A 20,373-nucleotide genomic window follows, 5' to 3' on the forward strand; every position below is an offset into this window, starting at 1 on the left:
TGTGATCCTTGTTCTATATTTTAGGATGTTTTGGTGAACTGCCTAAACTTTATGTCAGAATGGTGCTAGGAGAGCATGCAGAGTCATGAGTTTTGACCAGAAGTGTAGAATATTGCTGCAGTCTTGAATTAAGACTCTCAGATTCTGAGGTCTTTAGGATTCATTGAAATAGAATGTGTGAGGATTAAATTACGGCTATCCAGTGTGATCTTTAAAAAGATAACTTTTTGTTGTTCTGCAATTTCTTAGATTATACTTTTGACATATAATGCACAATGTCCTGAGATAGGAGGACTCCATAAAAGTGTGCCTGAAGAAAATCAACAACTATGTCAAGTACAAAATGGGTTTTTTCCTGCTGCTTTTATATCATGTTAGGAGAGAATGTTGACACAGATGTTTTTAGTAACTTCATACTGAACTGTGTGAGCACAGGGAACCCAGAGTACCATAGGTTAAACTTCTGTTCTCTTTGCTGCTTTTCCTCAGAATAATAAAAAGGGTTGTTTTTTAGAGATTGTTTTATAATAAAACTTAGTAGTAAGTTCTTCAGTTCTGTCTTTGATGGATTACTTTATATATTTACACTGTCAAATTCTCCCTTACCCAAAATCTGCGGGGAAAGGGAGAAGGGTTGATTTTTCTTTAAGTAAAATTTGCTCCTTTGTTTTTTCCCTGAAAACCAAGAGTTATTTCCATTCAAATTTATCCATGCCTAAACAAAATACTCAATATTTGTGTGTGTAGCTCTATTCTGTCAACTATATTTTGCATGCTAGCAGAGAGCAACATAATTTCTCTGTTCCAGAATTTTTAGTGGTTGTCTCTGTTGCAGGATTTGCTTTGCCTTTTAGTTTCAGGGAAATGAACCCTCTGTAGCAGTACTCTGTATTTAGAAAAATCTGTGGAATAGACTTTACCACTGGTGTGGATTTTTTGTTTTTTTCAGGTAGCATGTAGGTACTTACCATGTGATCTGTTAAATCAACTATATATGCCTGGTAGGTGGCTCATGTCATGCCCTGATGACTTAGGGATAAGCTACAGAAGATGTCCATTAGTACTGTTGGGTTTTTTTGTGATACAGGTTTTTTTAATTGCCTTTGATACACTTGGACCAATTTAAAGCCTTTTGTTGTTCCAGAGGAATAATATATTAGAATTACTGTATTAATAAAATCTGTTAACTAGGTTTTTTTTCAATGGTTGTAATTCCGTCATCAAATACATAAAGTGTATGCGTGTGTGTATGTATATATATAAACATAGTGTCATCTTCAAAATTAGGAAAACCTGTGTTTCCCTTTGGTCTTTGCAATGCTAAAGTTAGCTTATCAGCTGCACTGCTTTGTTTTGTAAGGCAGTAAACTTAAATATAATACATGTTAAAAAACAAACAGAAAACTCCCAATAAACCCCTGTTTGTAATGGAACCCTCTTTTTTTTCATTTTTAGCGGTTGTTTTGAAAAGTAATGCTGCCTAGTACTAGACACGTAACTAGGAAACATACTCTGATTCATTAGCTTGTAATTTTTGTGATTAATCAGAAGTGTTTCGATCTAAATGTAGTGTTATGTAAACTGATAAAGATGACTACAAGATTTTTAATGTAAATAAAGTATTTTACTGAACATTGTAAAATGAAGATAAAATATTTGAATGAGACATGAGGTATTTTATTATCCCAGCTTCTTTGAATCCTGATCTATTTTCCTTATTGTACTAGTTATATTACTAGACATTTGTTGTTGGCATGTTTCAATACAAGGCTGTCCAAGTCAGATGTGAATATGTGCCTCTTCTGTCAAAGCATGAAGTCAGACTCTGGTTCTCAAGAGCAGAATGCTAGGAGTATGCATTAGGAAATGGACAAGAAGGAGTGTGGTATAGTTAAGGACTATGTGATATGTGAAGTAACTGTTATTCTGGTTGTTTTGTATGACAGCTGCCAGTGCAGGAGCCTGATTGTTGTCCTGGAAGAAAGAGCGAGAAGCCTAAAATGGTAGGGGTTTGCCCTGCTGAAAGGGAATGGTGTGTTTGAATATTGTATTATGTTGGCTTCATTTGTGGATAGATGGAAACTGTAGGTCCCTGTGAGACTATTCCAGTGTCAGAAAATGTTACATATGTGCTTAAGGAAGGTACTACTATCTTGGGCAAGAGTGAATTAGAATTGCCTTAGATTATTGTTCTTCCTTAACGTGTATTTATAGGTAAATAAATATCTATAGGTATTTATTTTATAGGTAAAAGCCATCTCTATTGCTAAAATGCTCTTATTTGTTAAATCTGTTCCTGTTTTATCTGATGCACCTATAAAATATAAGTAATTATATATAGTAAATGGTTTGATCCTGGCATTATCAAAGATGTTTTTTCTGGAAATGGATTTATTCTTGTCCTCCAGTACTTCTTTGCCAAATAAGCCTTCCAATACATTACTTAGGATTATTTTTCCCCAGATTTTAATTTGTGAGTTCTTCTTTATGAAAATCCATTATGTTCCACTTGCTTCGGGTTATGTGGTTTCTTGTGTACTTATGTGGAAAAATTATTTTGTGTATGTGTAGTTCATCAAGAGAATAATTACAAGAAACTGTAAACAGTTCTATCTATGTTTCTGCCTCAAAATGCTGCTTCTGCATTAGGTTTAAATTAACTCTTCAGTGTCACACAATATGGGGAATCTTTTTCTGTCAAGGTAAAATGTCATGTTTTTGAGAGATGTTGCCATTACAGGAATACTGATGTTGGGGTGAGTATGGTGATGAGCAGAAGCATCTTCATAGGTGAGATCTACACTTAGGGATTTCCCCCCCATTTTTTTAGAGGGGAGGGCAGAGGGGGGTAAAAAAGAGCAAAGAAAAGCAACGTGTTAGAAAATTCAGAAATCAAGTGTCCTACAGAAAGTTTAAGTAGGGATTTAACAGGTTTTGAAAAGGACCCATTTTCTTTTCAGTAACAAAGTATTCAGTGGCCTACTTGGAATTGGTGACTATGAGTGTGAAAGCAAACATCAACAAAAAATGAGTGTGAGTCAGACCCATGAAAGATTTCATGTATTTCAGTTTAAAATATGGAAGCAATTTGCCAAGAAAAACTCTTACTTGAAATTTAAATGTAGATAAATAATAGCCTGTTTGCAGCAAAATAAAAGAAGACTTGCAGAAACAAGCAAGTTAGGCAAACAGTTTTTATTTTATTTTTATAATACCATCTGTTTTATCACTTGCAGCTTCTATGTCTCAGAATAAAAGAAAATTAACAAAAACCAGGATTATTGAACCAGAAGTGAAATTTGGTAAGTCTGGGCAGCTTATGAGAAACTGTTGATAACGAGCTGGAACACACTTTACAGAGAAGTAGGGAGGAAAAAAGAAGAAAAATTTGGTCATTTCGGGTTAATAGAAGTAGTTCTATTGTTTTATGGCAGTTTGAATTGGTATCAGTAGCTCCCTCTCCACAACTGTTCCCCTTCTCATCAAAAGTTAACTTAAGCATCTACATATATAGCTATATTTGCCTTTTTACATCATGTAATTACTCAAAAAGATGCAGAGAATTTCTGGAAATGTCCATTTGGTTATGGAAAAAGTGTCTCTGTTTTTATATTACCCCAAAACAATTCTGGTGCCTACAGTACAAGGAAAATGTGAAGCTGCTGAAGTAGGTCTAGAGGAGGCCACAACAGTGATCTGAGGGCTGGAGCCCCTCTGCTCTGGGGCCAGGCTGGGAGAGCTGGGAATGCTCCCCTGGAGAAGGGAAGGAGCCAGGGAGAGCTTCCAGAACATTCCAGGGCCTGAAGGGGCTCCAGGAGAGCTGAGAGGGGCTGGGGACAGGGATGGAGGGACAGGAGCCAGGGAATGGCTCCCAGTGCCAGAGGGCAGGGATGGATGGGACACTGGGAACTGGGAATTCCAGGCTGGGCTGGGATTGCCAGAGCAGCCCCTGGATCCCTGGCAGTGCCCAGGCCAGGCTGTACAGGGCTGGGAGCAGCCTGGGACAGTGGGAGGTGATCGTGCCCATGGCAGGGTGAGACTGGATGGGCTTTATGGTCCCTTCTAAACAGAATCAGTCTGAGACTAGAAGAGGAGGCTGTTCATGGTTTGTGGTAAGAATGTTTGAAAAGTAGCACTTTGGGGTTTTTTTAACTGTGTAGATGGATATACACTTAGCCGAAAAATTTAAAAGCTTCCAAAACATGCCCCGCAGAACATGAGAATTTGCTTTCTTCATACACGTGTAACAGCTGGAGATCTAATTACATCTTCACTTTAGTATACTAACAATTATCATTGACGAAGAAACTAAAGATAATATGATTGTAACAGTTTCATGTGCTTGCAGTAATTATATTGAGCGTAAATGAAATGCAGGACAATTGTACCTTTTTTCTACTTGTTTTTATGTAATTATTTTTAGAAAATCATCTTATAAAAAATTGGAAGTAGTTTATTGCTGTATGTTGTCTGCAAATGTGGTTAGTTGTATATACAAGTGTGTACTTGTATATCCTTCTATGTATTTAGATGCCTTTTTTGGGTAAAACACCACGCTAGATCAAACAACTAAAATTACAAAAGTAAAACTACAAAAGGACTGAAAGTTTCAAGGAAAGAGTTAATGAACTGCATATTTATCTGTGGAACACCTATTTTTTATTATAGTTTTATTTTAAAGTAATAGTCTACATTTGATGTGTTGTGAGTTGTAATAGGAAGGCAGTTAAAAAATCAAAACAAAGCACAAAGCCCCTTTACTGACTTACTCCCAACTTTGTTAATGCTTCTGCTGCAAACCAGATTTAATAATGGTTATCTGCTGAGGGGCAGATTCTAAATTAGTATTGTAAATCCACTGTTAGGAGGAATAAATGGTTTGTTAAACTTTACTGTACAGATGACAACTGGAGGAGCTCAGATGTAAATTCAGTTTTTGGTAGTATCACCGTGTTGTTTAGACAGCTGATTTATCTTTGCAATAGCAACATTCTGTTTGCACAAGAAAGTGTTTTTGTTGTTCACAGTTCCTTCTAAAGTTTAAATGTTCAGAAATCTTTCCAAGTACATATGATTAGATTGGAGTTTTCACTTTGTTTGCTTTGGCTTTCTTACAGAAGGAAATGTTGCTAGCATTTAAAAATAAAGCTTTGTCCACTTATGGGAAATGAGAAATATTTTTTCTTACTGAATTTCAGTCTTATTATACAGTAGCTCTGAAATTTAGATGTTCAGGTTAAGAAGACATTTCTAGTTGACTATTGAAAAGATATTTTTCCATATGTAAATTGTTGTCACCTTCTTCTTTCAATCTAAGTCTTCAGGAGTTTTCTTGCTGATAACTCATCTTGAGTATTGTGTCCCTGTTTCAACTAGAAAGCTTGTTTTAGTAGGAGTTGACTAATTCACACAAGGAAAACTTCCAAAAAGCCTGGTCTTTGTAAGGGTTATGAGTTCAAGGAGGGAGGCGTATTGCATGTGGGGTTTTTTTTGCTATTTACCCAGACTACCATTGATAATTTTACATTTGATTCTTCAAAAGTTGAGATTGTAAAATAGGTACTTTACAGGTGTTATGAAGTAAATTTTTCATAAAGATGCTTACAAGCTTCATCTAGTGTTCGGATATTTTGCTCCTGTATACTTAGCATCTTGACGGTTTGTATGGCAGTATTTGAAGTTCTGGCTATCATATGTGATTACATACATAGTTGTAATACAAAATTATTTATTCTGTGGTCCAGTTTCTCTATGAAATCAAGCTGCAACTTTGCTCGTTTTAAAATTAGTCTAGAGTACTGACATTCGTCTGCATTTTGAGACTCCAGAAGTTGCTATCTCTGAATGCCTGCATTAAAGTCACGTTGTAATGAGCCTGATGGAATATGCATTCTTGTACTTGACAGAGAGCGTACATGTGCATGTATGTGTGCGTATATATGTTAATGCTTAACAATATATATATGTGTACCTGATTCGTTTTATTGATCCAGGTATAATCTGTTTTGTATGAGGACCTAATTCATGAGGTATTCTTTTAGTAAGTCAAGATTCTCTTTCCTCTTCTGACCTATCTTTAATCTGGATTTTTTTAAAAAAATCAGATGGTCTATGCATCAAGAGCTGAAAGTAGTTTTGCTAGTTTCAGTGGGGCTGTGATAGTTTATTCTGTGTAGTAGGTATCTTACCAGGCGTGTTTTGTTTATAAGGGAAAGAATAAAGTAAATTGTGATGGTGTGCATGTACATTATGTAAATACAGATGTTTTCTAATGAATTTTTACATGTTTTGTCAATAGTCAAAGGTTTTCTTTTTAGATTTTTCAAAGGTAATTTCTTTAGGGCAAACACAACAGGGAAAAGGATGTATACAATTTAGTTTTCATATTCTTGCACAATTCAGAGGAAGTAAAGAAATTATGTATTAGAGTACACCTTAAATGCATATCAATTTAATAAAGCATGGGCTTAGAGATAGTTGAGGGTTATATGTATTATCTGCTTTAGATATTTTACAGAGGTGATGTCAAGGTGAAAGCATACTTGTGGAATGGTTGGAAATCATTGATATTCTGACTCTGAGGCTGTAAATGGCTCTGTGGCAGATGGAGGCTTTGTCAAGGAAGAAAAATGGCAGCTCTGCAACATCATAGACACTTTTGCTTAGCAGCTCAGCACATAGCCCGTGACCTTCCAATGTTCAGGAGTTCTTCCTGTGCTTTAATAAATTGTCCTCTAGTTTTACTCCCTAAAAGTAGATAAATGGTAGTCATTGTAATTCAGTACAATTTGTAGTATTTCATTGTGAAAAAAGCATAAGCCTGCTTTATTGCTAGGTATTTAAAAGTAAGCTTTGAAGCATGCTTACAATTTCTGCATTGAAGTGCTAGTAATAGCATTTAACTAAGCACTGTGTACTGCTGAAAGTGTAGGTGTTAGTGTGCATGCATATGAGTATGAGGAAAGCACAACACAAAACCTGTATATGCAAACTGGGTATGTGTATGTGTGTATTCTGTATGTCAGCTTGTATATATTTATGAATATTCTCTGGAATATTTGAAACACTATAAAATGGACAGTGTTAAATTTTGGAATATGCTTGTACTCTGAGTATCTCTATCTGTGATTTATTGCAGCAATATATAGAATTTTAGACTATATACTGAAGTAGCTTCCTATTTGGAGTTCAGAGAGAATAAATACAAATAAATAAATTTCTGGATTAATGCTTTTTCTTATTGATAAAAATTCAAGTATGTTTTAGCATGCACTTGGCATTATCTTATTCTGTGTGATGTTGATACAATTTCATTTATATTCTTGTCAATACTTTTAAAATAAGGGTTCACTTTCATTAGTAGAATAACTGGTTTCTGTGTTCTCATGCCTGTGAAATTTATGCCAAGTTGTTTGAGTTGTGAAGTTTTATGTTGTGTGCTTAAGGTATATGCATGATTGCCTAGTGTCAACAGTGATGTACCAGAATCACATATTTCACATGTACAGTAAATTTGCACATCTTGTCATTCTCATTTGAATTAAGACTGTATCATTTCGCAGTTTCTATATTCTTACCTTTCATATCCACTAGATTGATCCCTAATAAAGCCTGTGATGTCAGTTGCTGTAATATGTGGCTTCAAGAGCCTCTAAGATCTCGTAGAAGATGCTCAGTTGGACTGTTGATCTATATGACGTGGCAGTAAGTCATTGTTAAAAGTGCAAGCTTTTCTCAGCTATCATCTGCCAGCCATACTCTTTAGCCTACTTTACAATTGTTAGAGTTTCAGAAAGCAATCACAGGAGAAAACGACCTATCACTTTCAGGGGTCAGGGTTGTTGCATTAGAACTTCTTTATTTCAGAGCCTAGAGGTCATATAGTCCTTGTGTTTAATTTAATCATGCCTCCTGTGTCTCTTCAGCTTCAGTCGTTTTGAGATCTAATGTGGATGGCTTTATTGCAGAAGGATAAATGCTTCATAATTGAGAGAAGCGTTTTTGATAGTGTATGATAGCCTTCATACATCTTTTTTTTGGGATGTGTTAATGTGTGAATGAGAGTAGGACCTCTTCATATGACATACGACAGGATGTTTGTATCCCGTAGCCACATATCATTAAAACTGAGGAAAATGGAAGAAAAAATAAGGCCATGTGTTTTATGCCTTCAGCTTTCAAAGGCTCTTAATGACATTGGTGCTTGTTAACTTAGCAGTGGAGCTCATACAAAGACAGATTATGGAAATTTTTGTGCTTTCAGTTACTTACCTAGTTCATTGTGTCCAATATCTTGGTAGTATTCCTGGGCCGTATAGAGACCATTTGATACAACTTGCTCCAGTGTTGCTTAAGTCCATATTCTGACATGCAATTATTTTTGTCCTCTATTTTTTCAGTGGTGTTTTATGCCACTTTAAAAAGTGGCATAAAAGAAGTTAAACTTTCTTTTGGACTTTTTTGATGTTGGGATGGCTGTTGTAACTATAGAATGCCTGAATGGCTTCCTTACATCCCCCAGATAAAATAAATTACAAATTGCTTCCATTTATTCCATGATAGTTGTGAGCAATTTTTGTATACTAGAGTAAGTAATTATTTGCCCTTTCCTTTTCATGGAGTTACGGTTTTGTAGTGTTAATTAAAAAAAAAAAAAGAAAAGAACACTCATGCCCACCCAAGCAAGCACCATGTAATGTGTGACCCCCCTCTCTCACCCACCTCTGCAGAAAAAAGCCAACCCTACCAAACAGGTCCACAAACATTTGTTCCCTATTGTTTTGTATTAGGTTTTTGTATGACTTTGGAGCTTATCAACGTAATACTAACTTGATAGTACCATATGGTCACAATGTGTTATTTGTATTAATTCAATAGAAAAAAAAAATCTGTAAAATGAGAACAGTAGAAGAAATTAGTGCGCTGTATTCTTGTTTCAATAGTTTTGGGGTGATTTCAAAACATGGGTTTAATACTTTTGGAGCTAGGGGTGCAAATAGATTGCTTTTTATCTATGAAGTATAAGATAGCCTATAACCTGCAAAACCAAAATATAATATTGGTATAATGAGAGAAAAATGTCTTTTAAAATACATTTGTAATTTTTAATTTTTTATAGTCACCTCAGAGGAGTAGGATAAATAATTCCAGTCTGTATTCATCTCTTTTTCAGTAAAGTGTTTTATGTACCTGTTATATATAGAGCATACTTTAACATATTGTCACTGAGCTTGCTGGATTGTTTTAGGTTTTTTTCATTATGGTCTTGCATGTTCAGGCAAAGAAAATACACCTGTATTCATGTAATGATGCTTAATTCTGTCCTGTTTAATCATTAGATAAATAGAGAGGCTGTTTTTCTAAAATGTGGTGTTCTGTTAAATTCTTGTATCAAGGGGTGTGTAACTTGAGCTATGAAAGTATAGTTTGTTCCAAGTGACAGCCAGTTTTTATTAGATGTTCCTGCAGTTTTACAGAGGAAATAAAACTCCTTTGTTTCTATAGTACCCGTTGATTTTTCTTTCAAGGCTACATTCGCAATGCTGATAGAAGCTGTGCAATTAGAATCTACATTTAGTAGTAAGCAGAGAAAGAAATTTTGTAAAATAATAGGTGTTATACATACAGTGTTCAAATATTGTGCAGTATTGATGTACTTGAAGCACTGAAACCAAGAGGATAGAATACTTGAAAGGTCGAAAAATGAGAGAACAAATGATGCAAAAAGAAAATGACACTGAGGTCTTGGTTTAATACAAATGTATTCCAGGTTGATGGCTGATTTCATTAGCAAATCTCATTGTTATGCAATGTCTGTTCTTCTGCAGCAAAATGAATATTGTATTCTCAGAGTGTCTGTGTGTGTGTATGTGTACTTTGATGATAGATAAAGAATATTTTTATTATTGTTCCAAGCTTTAAAAACTTCTGAAATATAGTTTCAAAGTAATTTATTTTCAAATTTCCAATAATGTGGTAAATTAATGGTTATTTTTATGGAAAATAGCAGTTTAACTCTACTTCTATGTGCATTTCTCTACCTATGTGATCTTTTATCCAAAATCTTGTTTGACCAAATAGCAATTAATACTTAATTTATCCCCCCAAGTACATACATGTAAATAAAATTAAGAATATTGGTTTCTGTAATGCTTTTCAAAATGGATGATAGTAGTGTATGCAGAACATGGAAATAAACCTCATCTTGGTGTCAAATCTCATAAAACTCAAATGTCTAAATTTTAATAGATTACATTGAAAAATATTAGCAAAACTTTATGGTAAGATGTATCAACTTTATAATGAAATTACATTATTTGGTACATAGGACAGTGTGTTCCTTGACATCCTGATATGGTTTCGTTTGGGGTTTTTTTAGTTTGTTTTTTTCAAGTTGCTAGTTAAAACCATTTAGTAATGCTAAGAATGAAAAGGAGTATTCGAGAAAGCTTTGATACAGGAAAATGAAAATGCACTGAAATTCAGGGTTTTTTTCTGTGCTCTTTGAGTATTTATTCCATGTATATATATTTTGTGGGGTTGAAATCTAGTGGCAAATGTTTGAAATGCCGCTAAGTGAGTGATAGTTCGGGGTTTTTTTTAGTTCTGTGATGAGTTTTAGGTAGTGAGCTTGCATGAAGAATGATTTTGGGCACTGAGGTAATGCAAAGAATAAGGTAGTTTTCTGGGTTTCTGTGTGGCTTCTTACGTGCACTGAAACAATTCTGTACTTACTAGGGTTTTGGTAGAGGTGTATATAGCAAGGGTAGAATGTGGCTCTTTCTGAGTGATGTTCACTGGCAGCTACTGTGTTCATTTCAAATCTGAGATACTGTTTCAGGATCAAATTGACAGGTGCAGTGTTCATGCATTTTATAAACAATTCAATGAGGACCAAAGGGCCTTTAAAATAAAGCCAAATTGTGAGCAATATGACCCATAAATGTGACTGGGATATGTAGGAGGTAGAACACAGGAAGGATTGTTGCCTGTGTTCTCCTTGGGAAAGGGCACCTCTTTCCCTTGGCTTTGGTAAGGGAAATAACCACTATTACAAGGATGCAGATTCCTTACTGTCAGCTGATGTGTTTTAATGATTGGTTGATGTAGTTGTTTTTCGTGGTGAGAAACTATTTGAAGTAAGGTAATCCGTCCCTTGTGATGCATCTTTGTTTTCAGTTTGGGGGCCAAACTTTAGACCAATCCAATGAGTACTAGTGGTACTCAGTGTAAGAGTGGAACTCAAGAGTGGGCTCTGTACAGTAGCATATGTAGGGAAAAAATGCTACCAAGTCTTGTAAATGTTGTCAGAGTCTGAATTTACAGGGATGCAAGTAGGACTTGCTTTGGTGTGCCATTGCATGAAGGTCTCTGAGGAATAAATGGTGGTTGAGACTTCTGTTTCAGGCTGAATGAGGGGAAGAAAGTTGGTTGTTGGGCCTATCCTTTGTGGACACTTCTATCCTCCTGCCAATCTTTTGTAGTTTAGTTGGAGGTCACTTGTATTAGCTTGTTAGATTTTTCTTGAATAAAAAGATTATTTAGAATCACTGTTATTCCTTAAGTAATGAATTACCCCTTTTGTGTCCTCCTTATTGGTCCATGCAGTTAGTGTCAGAGTATTCCAGCTAAAATAGCTAGAAGCAAAAGGTAGACTTAATACTGCATCTAAAACTTTTGTAAATAAGCATATTGATTTAATAAACTGAAGGAAGTTTATGCTCTCCAACACCATTGATGCAGGTTGTGTTCACAGATGACACTGGATTCAGGTATTGGGCCTGTATTCATAAATGTTTGCTATTTTGAGCAAGTATTTCTGGTATGAACATGTGGTTTTTGCAACAATTTTGAAGTTTGATCAAGTTATGATGCGAAATGTAGATCTCTGGCTTTGTTAGCATTCACTGCAGGTTCCATAGGGATTACATGTTCTTCTCAAGTGCATGTAAGCAACATTTATGGCTTAACTGCTTTTATATTTCTTTATCACAGGGTAAACTGGGACCTTCCAAATCAAAACCTGTGGAATTGAGCTACCTCAATGAATATAGGTAGTTCTAGATAGACTGAAATCTAGTAGATGAAGTTTTCAGGATTTTGTAATTTCTTTATGACCATAGATTTAATTCCCAAGAACAGTGTTTGAAATCTCAGTGAGGGAGCCCTTCAGTATTTTACTTAATGTTATCATATGTATTATTCTGTAAAGATTTTAATTTTTTCATTTGATGTAGTTTACTAATCATACCCATAGCTAGAGTTGTATTCAATACCTGTACTTATACTTAGAATTTGCTATATAGAAAGTGATACTCTTAAGAAAAGGAAATCTTTCACAAAGACAGTAACTCCACATTTTGAGGCCATGCCATTTCATGAGGGCAGGGGCTGATGAGTATTTGAGATACAGCTGGAGTAGTAGATTTATTATATCATATTAGGTCAGTTTTATAAATGTAATTTTTTTCATGAAGCTGAGGTGTTTGACCCACCAGTGTTTTGGTAGCCTGTAACACTTGTGTCTGAGAACAATTGCTGAATCTTTGTTGTTCTCTTGCTGACTAACATAGAGGCAGTGTGTTATAGTTCAGTGTATTTAGCTTCTCTGATGGCTACAGTGATAGAAACTAGATCTGCACTTTTAATGTTTCACTGACTGTTACTGGACTAAGGTCTGATTGAGCCTTGGATTTGGAAAATAAGTATGGACCTTTGCTGCTTCCAGTGGCATGTTTTTGTTTCTCTCTCCTTCATTGCTCTGGCAGTGTTAAACAGCTGTTCCACACTAAGTATTTTTCACATTATAAGCAATATGGATTGAAACAATTTTAAAAAATCATAGTTTATGAGCTATTACTTTAACACGTGGAACTATTCTGTGTGATTCTCCTGGAGTCATGCAAGAACCAAATTAATCGTAGCTGTATTTTAGCATGCAAATTTCTGATATTAGCAGATTGAGGATTCAGATCATGGTCTCCTAAATCTTGCAGTGGAAGTTTGTTTGCAGTGATACTAGTACCAAACTACCCCAATTAAATACAATATATATTGCTTTTTAAAACTATTTTAAGACTACTCTGAAGAGTGCTGCTGATAGTCTTTGTTTTTGCAAAGGCTTTTCTCATTTGATGTTTTGGAATTCTACTGTTCTCTTCAGAAAACCTGCACACGGTGAGACAGAACTACTTTTTTGTAAGACAGGAAACAAAAAATCGTGTGAATGAAATGTTGAAGTTTTGGTGTAGTTTAACTTAAGGCAATGAGTTAATATGCAAGTGTCTGATGAGGAAATTGTGGCTGCACTAGTTAGGTCTGTAACAATCACAGCCTGCAAAATTCGTCTTGGTGTGTTGTTTTGATTGTAAAGATCCCTCTTAATGTATCTTTGGCTGTTTGGGAGATTGTGATTATGGAATCACTCCTTCATTGGCAGAGGCTGCATTTTCACTGTCAGTGTTTGCTGATACAGATGAACCCCTTCATATTTCTTGATCTTTCCAGTAATGCTTTCTGTATTTTTTTCATGAGTTTCCTTTCTTTCTTTCTTTCATAATTGTGAAAAATGGCTGCCAGGTATTTCTAACATTGTTATTAGAAACTTTTTTGGTGTCTTGTTTCTTGATTTGTTTTTTCAGACATGCTAGTTTGGTGTGTTCCCCAGGTTGTCTTTGGTGCTGCTAGATTTCTGAGAGGGCAGAATTCATTGGTTGATCCACTGCCCCCCAGCCCCTAGTATCTCTGCATCTCTCTACTGCCATACAAATGATTTTTCTTGGATTACATGTTGTGGTTCAGGCGCTTGTGCTGTTATTTTCGGTCACTGTAACAGTTTCACTTGTATAAACAGATTGCCTAATAAGTTAGCTATATTGATCTCTTGCAGAAATTCTGTATTCTGTTTTTGGGCCAAATACTTTATTCTAATTGCTTAGGAGAAGTGAGCTTTATTTCTGTTAGTCAAGGGTTTTTTTAGGTGGCGAGTGTTCTTATTTATTTGTTGGGGATTGCTTTGTCTTTTTTTTTCCCCTTTTAATTTTCATAGTAACCTAGGACCCTCTTCAGTTCCACCATGAAAATACAGTTTTTAAACTGAAGCTTGTGGAAATTAGTTTTTGGAATGATTATAGGTAGGGAACAACCTGTAATCTCTTCTCACTGAGTCATTGCCATATGTTTAGTCCATATGCGATTATTTGATTTGTAGAGGAAAAGTTTTTAGCAGTTTCAAGAAAAGTAATTTGAATTGTTTTTCTTTTAAAATAGTGTTAATTAATTTTTAGGATTTCTGCATTTTGTTAGTAGATTTAATTGTGCTTAAATTCACATGCAGTCATTAGAGTTTGTTTTTCTTAGTTTCAAATTTTTCCAGGGTTGTTTCAGGGTATAGTTTCGTAGCACTTTTACTTACCAAAACAACTTGGAGAGCAGTTGGTTCTGGAGACAGAGAGAGTGTTTGTGTGTGTGTGTAGATAGGCATAATTTACATAAAAATAGAGATATTTTCCTTGGGTTTGGCATAAACGAGAAAACAATGCAGCCTGGCATTGATGCTTATGTAACACTGTGGGAAAACTTTCCTTTACAGTTCAGTTGATTTTATGTTTTTCTGCTATTTTTTCTCCTCATGTAATTAAAGTGCAGATAAAGCTGCATACTTTTCCTGAGCTGGTTTTGGTCCGTGAGCAGCTGTGTTACTGGTGATCCAAGTGCTCCACCTGCCTTTCAGTTTGTTTACCAGGAAATCAAGATGTGTAAACTGCAGGAAGCGCTGTTTGACCCTCTCCGACAGTATCTCATTACAATAATTGCTAATCTCTGAATAAGACAGCCATGTTTTGTGTGTAACACAGAGGGAGCTTGTGGTAGATTTTAGATGCTTCCTTAAATACAGCTTTGTCAATGCTTGCTTGGATTTCATTTTCAGGATAGCTTTTGACAATAGGCATCTGGCGACCTTTGGGCTCAGCGAACTCGGACATGATAGCATGTGTGCTTTCTTCCTTCTTGACTGAAAAAGAAAGCAAACAACAAAAACCTCCAAGACCAAACCCTCGGCTTGTTTTGGAGTGCTGTCACTGCTCTGTAGCGACAGGATAATGGCTACTTCCTGATTAAACCCCTCTCCACAGTAAGCTGTTTGTGTTCTTTATCTATTCTCCGGTAATGCCAAGTGTTCAGTGCTTCTCTCCTGTGCTTCCTTCCCCTCCTTCCTCCCCCGCCCCTCCTGGCCTTCCCTGGGTTAATCGTTTGAAATGTTTGTAGATTGAAGAATGCAAAAAGAATATATAGAATAGCAAATTTTTTTTTTTTAATTCTCAGACAACTGATGCTTCTCGTAATGCTTATCTGGCAGTAGTGATGAGCAAAATCCTGATTTTCATGAACTTAAAAAACCCTAAACCGTTGAAGTCTATTTAGGTTTCAGCAAACTAGTATTAACTTTATGAAAAATTCTGATGAATACTCACTGGACAAATGCAGTGACCTAGAATGTGTGTTTCACGCAAATTCTAAAGTATTGGTGTTTTCATAATATTTTTATCACTTCCAGAACTGTTTTCCTGTCTAACAAACTTAGTCTTCAAATAAAGCAAAACAGCCATTTTGTCAGCCTTATATGATCATGTGAGTACTGTTTCTATCTTTATTAGAGTTGATGTGTTATTTTCACTTTAAGTAGTTTCTTGGCCCTTGCTGCTGAGGACCAGGTGAGTGTGAGCTGTCACTCAGTACCCAGGTGTGGTCTTATTTTTCTCAAGACTATCAGTCTAACAGATTTCTTGTTGTCAAACAATGGTTTCAGAGTGTTTGTGGTCTCTTGCTACATGGGTCTACAATTTTTTTATTCTTCTTAAGGTTGGTCTTGTGTTGTGCTAGTATAAATGGCATAGCATTTGCAGTAGTGCTGTATGTACCATGATGAATGTTACTGGCGTTCTATAGCATATAATACCAGTTTGTGTTCTTGGTCATTTTGTGGAAGTTTAGAAAAGTGCTAAATTAAATTTTGCAGTTCTAATTTAAATCAATAGTAAAATAATATTGTGTTCTTGGTACCAAAGACTTTTTTTCTCCTTTTATAAACTAGATCATGAAAAACCTTGTAATGAATTCCTAACCAAAATAGTTGTTGCTCTTCAAAAGTCCACTTATTCTGTTATCGTATTTTACATGCAAATAAAAGGATGTACAATTTCATTTAGTAGCACAATATATCCACTATGTTAACAGAAACTGGAACCAAAAATGAAACATGGAGAAAAACTATGATTCTGTTAAAAGAAAGAGATTTTTTTTAATAATAGATGGGTAAATAAGACATTGAATTAAACAGCTGTTATTAAAAAACTTGTAAAGTACACAGCATATATGAGAAATCTGTTTTGTTCACTCTGTGAGAAAAATAAGTAGGTGAGGAACAGTGTTCCTTCAGCTTGAGGTAGAAAGAGGTTTTTGGACATACTTGACCTATTAGTTCACATGAGTTGTTAGCTATAGAGAAAAGGGTGTGGACACCGGAGTGGATAGAGCATGTAGGTACAGGTCTATTTTAAGGAGAACAAGGCAGTAAAAATGCCATGGGGAAGAAAGGAAGAGGGATTGAACGTATATTACTTTTTAGAAGGGTTCTCTTCTTGCGGGGTGGTGAAGACCTGGTGTTTGGAAGCCATTGATTTGAACTGTTTTCCCCTCCAAATACTTGTGCTATATTCTGAGGATTGCTGAGGAATGAGTGCCATTCTCTCTGAAACTATGACCTTTTCGTCTTGAGAACGCTGACTGATAGATAAAGGATTCACAGGATAGCCATAGGTTTTGTACAAATGCTGCCTCCCTTACAAGCCCTTTAATTACTGGTATTTAATTTGGAAGCCAAATAAAGTGGAGTACTGTCCTATCCTAATGTCTCTTACAGAACAAGATTCTATTGATTTTTTTAACAAAATACTGAATTGCTGCTGTTAATATATAAAATTTATATAATATGATATTCCAGATAATTTAAGTAGTGTTTAATATTGACTATGTCTATGAAATGTCCTAGTCTGGGGACCAGCAAAACATAAATATATTGTCTTCCTTGCTGTCCAGCCTTCTTCTAGTGCCCCTGCTCTGGGTGTTTTGAAAAGGTTTCCCTTGCTATTTGTAATCCTTTTGCATATTCTACCTCTGAAGACACTCTCAAAGCTTGGTGCCTCACAGCTGACCTTGTTGGCTCGAGCTTCAGCTTAATTTACAGCACTTATTCCTGCCGAGCAGGTAGAGCAGCCCTGATGGAGCTGGCGGAGCTGCAGTGCCGGGCTGCCTGGGGAAGGGCAGTGTGGGAGGCAGCAGTGGCCAAGGATGGGCTGTTTGTGCTGTGCAGGGAGGGCAGGTGCTGACCCTGCCTCCAGCCCCAGGGCCCCACGGGGAGCTTCCATTGAGAGCTGGGACTGCTTCGGCTTCTTGCTCCCACACTGCTGAGACAGCCCAGCTTTATCTGTCAGATATGACCGTCATTGAATGCTTGCCTTTGCAGAGTGCCCTCAAATTTTTAAAGAATGGCTTATTTACAGTGTGTATCACTGTTAATCTTTAAAGGGTTTTCAAGCTTTGCAAGAAAACAACACATGGTGCACAGCAAGAGTGGACTCGTGCTTTAACCAGTGTTCTTTAATCATGTAGGAAAATGTAATGTTTAGCATGTGGCTTTGTTAGAGCTTAATATCTAGATACAGGACTTTTGTTTTGAAGATGGAAGTATGGATGGCTTATTATGTTCTTTCTTTCCAGTTTATGGAAATAGAATTGCGATCTGTTAGGGTTTTTTGTGTCTAGGCACATATTTCAGGTTTGTAAATAACATCAAGATGTCAAATTTGCATCTGCTTGGTTTGTAAAAATAATGTTGTGAATGGACTCAGCCAGAATAGTCTTCTGACACAGTCCTACCTGTTGTGGGTTCTGTTAAGGCTTAATTTTATTTCCTTGTGTCTTAAGACCCCATTATTTTTCCTTCTAGTTATTCTATTTACCTAAACTTTAGTGGACTCTGTTGTTGTTTTCTGGGGGTTTTGTTTTACTCAAATGTCTCAGGTTTTAAAAAAATCATCATATCTTTCCAACTGGAAGAAACAATGAACAAATAACCTAAGAAAGATATTTTGGAAAAGGGAATGGATGCCAGTGATGAAGCTGACTCAAAACAGTGGCCGTTATGGCACGTAATGCTTCCTTCAAGAGCTGGTTCTGGGATTCCAAAGAACCATGAGAGTGTGACTGCATGAAAATGTGGAAACCATTTATCTGTGTCTCAGCCAATTAGTGGGAACTATTACAGTCCTTCAATATTACACCACAAGTTGCTTTTAGAAGTTCAAAACTGAGGAATTAGCATTCCTCAGTGATAAGTTTTTTAATCAAGGTGCCCGAACTCAGTCATCGATGTGAGAGGCTGATAGACTTCTTCGTACTCCCATGGGCTAAAACTAGTTTTCGCTGGCATTGGAGAACCTAATGTACAATTTAGATGTTTGGGTTTTTGTCTTTTTGCTTAAACATAAAATTATATTAGTGTTAGAATAATCAGACTGAAGTTTGGTGCTATTCTAAAACAAAATCAGGACCCATTGCAAAGCCTAAGGCTGGTACCGGAACTCTGACTTGGTACCCATAATTCATTTCTCATCAGAGTTTGCTGGTGGTCATAGTTTTTAGCAGTATTTGAAGGACTAGAATAATAACTTAAGTTGTTAGGATTAAAAACTCCCAACAAACAAAAAAACCCCAAAAATCTCTATACCATTTGTTAGGAATGGTCCATTTGCCTACCATCCTTGCCCCTGCGTACTTGTTAGAGTCTGTGTGGTCTGTAAGTTCAGGACTTCAGGGTAAAGGAACCCTTTTTTCAGCATCTCGTTTTTTACTGGGCAGTGCCCATGGACTTGTTCTGAACTCGTTATTTTGACACACATGGCTTTCATGCACCCAAATAGATATTAGATTTGTAGTTATTCTTTCCCTAGATAAGTTTTCTTTTCATGTTTTAAAGATGAACCAAAGTTTTCTTGATGCAGTAATTTATGGTTTTTTTTCCTTGCATAAAGCAAAATAATACCAAGTAGGAAAACCACATTGTTTGTTGTGACTCCTTTTGAAAGTTCTTATACATATATATATTAGAGGCAATACTTTAGGCTTCACAAAGTTAGGTGCTGGTTTAATGCCTTCTGTTATTATTTGGCAAAGTTAGGCAAGATTAAAATATAGAAGTACTATAAAAAGCATGTTTGCCACTGCCTAGACAAGCCTGTGGCAGCTTTTGCTGTCAGAGGTTCAGCAGGGCACTCCCCCTCGGTAGGTGTTTTCTCCAGCTCTGACCGTGCCTGTAATTGGAGCTAAGCCTCAGTCTTGAGCTTGAGATCAGGTCTGGCTTTTGAACTATGGGAAGAGGTGTACTATACAATGGCTAAACAGGAGCTAAGTTTCTGAGTGGTAAAATACCACCTGAAAAGCAGAAAATTTGCCTCGGACGGGATAAAATTCAGATTTTGAAAAAGCACAGAAAAAAAAGGCATTGACATCAGCTGTCCCGGTTGTTGTACTGATTTTTGAACTACTGTTGCATAGGATTTATATTCTTGGGGTTTGTGTTCTTAGGGTGGGTCAGAACTACCCTAAGCAAGAATTTTTGCTATGTATTTAAAAAATGTTGTATTGATTATCAGTATGCAAAGATTAAATAATACTTCATAACTTTAAATTTATAGAGGTAGTTGTAGATAGTTTACTCAGTGCCCTCACAAACTGAAGTAATAGTATAAAATGCTAAGTCTTGCTTCTTTAGAAGATGCAGTAGCACTAGAATCTGGTGCAAATGAACCCCAAGTTATTGAAGTCTCATAACAAAAATATTAAAAAGAAGATATGTGGGGAATGGAAGAGTGGGCTTTTACATTGAAACCGGAAATATGTATTTAAGTTGAATGGTTAGGCATGAAAATAAAAACTGATATTCATCCCAAGACAGTATAAAATATTGCAGTGATCCGTTTGTTTGTTGGTTTGGGGTTTTTTTTTAGGAACAGAAGGATTTGTAAAACCTAATTTCTGAAATGCTAAACCCTTTGTTTTGGTTTAATGACAAAATCTGGTGAATTTCCCTCTTTGGGACATTTACCAAACTGATGCCAGAGAATCTTTGCCTTTGAATGTTCTTCAGATGCTATTGTTTTAGCCTCTGCAGTTATGACAAGAGTCTAGACTTTGCATCAATTTTATGTGGTCCCACTATTTATTTGCTGTTTGGAATCTGCGTAGAAGCGTGGGAATACAGATGTGCAGTGCCGTCATCTCCACTTCGTGAGCGGAACGTCCGTAAGCCTTAAT

The 20,373-nt window shown here is 36.1% G+C and overlaps 1 protein-coding gene across 15 annotated transcripts in view; it reads left to right on the plus strand.

Annotated features, from left to right (window-relative positions):
• The window catches only part of BAZ2B (bromodomain adjacent to zinc finger domain 2B), a 94,347-nt gene that overhangs the window by 12,587 nt on the left and 61,387 nt on the right, over positions 1-20,373 (plus strand). The window contains exon 1 of one of the 15 annotated variants that reach the window (XM_064717708.1): positions 3,279-3,302. The exons of 13 other annotated variants lie outside the window; for them this stretch is intronic. The gene's annotated coding sequence lies outside the window, so the exon portion shown is untranslated. Of the gene's footprint in view, positions 1-3,278; positions 3,303-14,984; positions 15,134-20,373 lie in introns of those variants that run through there. One more of the 15 variants, XM_064717707.1, reaches the window with a different exon arrangement.

This window comes from Zonotrichia leucophrys, chromosome 7, assembly GCF_028769735.1.
Source record: "Zonotrichia leucophrys gambelii isolate GWCS_2022_RI chromosome 7, RI_Zleu_2.0, whole genome shotgun sequence".
NCBI lineage: Eukaryota > Metazoa > Chordata > Aves > Passeriformes > Passerellidae > Zonotrichia > Zonotrichia leucophrys.